Genomic DNA, 697 nt, shown 5'->3' on the forward strand with positions numbered 1-697 from the left:
TTTAGACTAAAGCTTTAGACTAACATTGCATGATTCTTGGAATTCTTATTAAAAATTTTGAATTTCTTTATTTTCTTCTCCATATAATTTTCGAAAAAAACCAAAAAAATTACAAAATCATAAAAACCAAAAATATTTCTTGTTTGAGTCTAGTGTCTCATTTTAAGTTTGGTGTCAATTGCATGTTTCTGTTCTTCTTTGATCTTCAAGTTGTTCTTGATGATTTACTTGCTCTGATATTTAAATTCTCTTGTCCTGAGTGTTTTGTTGTTTCTCATATGCATTCTCAGTTTGTTAGTGTCAGTAGTATACAAACTTCTAAGTTTGGTGTCTTGCATGCATTGTTTATTTGATTTTAGTTACATTTTGATTATTCCTCATCATTAAAAATTCAAAAAATTTTTATTTTGTGTCTTTTCAAGTCAATAATATAGAGAATTGAAGATTCAGAACATACAGCAGAGGAATTACACAGAAAAAGCTGGGCGTTCAAAACGCCCAGTAGGGAAGGAAAACTGGCGTTTAAACGCCAGCCAGGGTGCCTGGCTGGGCGTTTAACGCTCAAAAGGGTAGCATTTTGGGCGTTAAACGCCCAGAATGGTGCAAATTTTTTTCAAGTTTTCATAATTTTTCAAAATCAAATCTTTTTCAAATCATATCTTTTCAATCATATATTTTCAAAATCAATTTCTTTCCA

The sequence above is a fragment of the Arachis duranensis genome, chromosome 1 (assembly GCF_000817695.3).
Source record: "Arachis duranensis cultivar V14167 chromosome 1, aradu.V14167.gnm2.J7QH, whole genome shotgun sequence".
Taxonomy (NCBI): Eukaryota; Viridiplantae; Streptophyta; class Magnoliopsida; order Fabales; family Fabaceae; genus Arachis; species Arachis duranensis.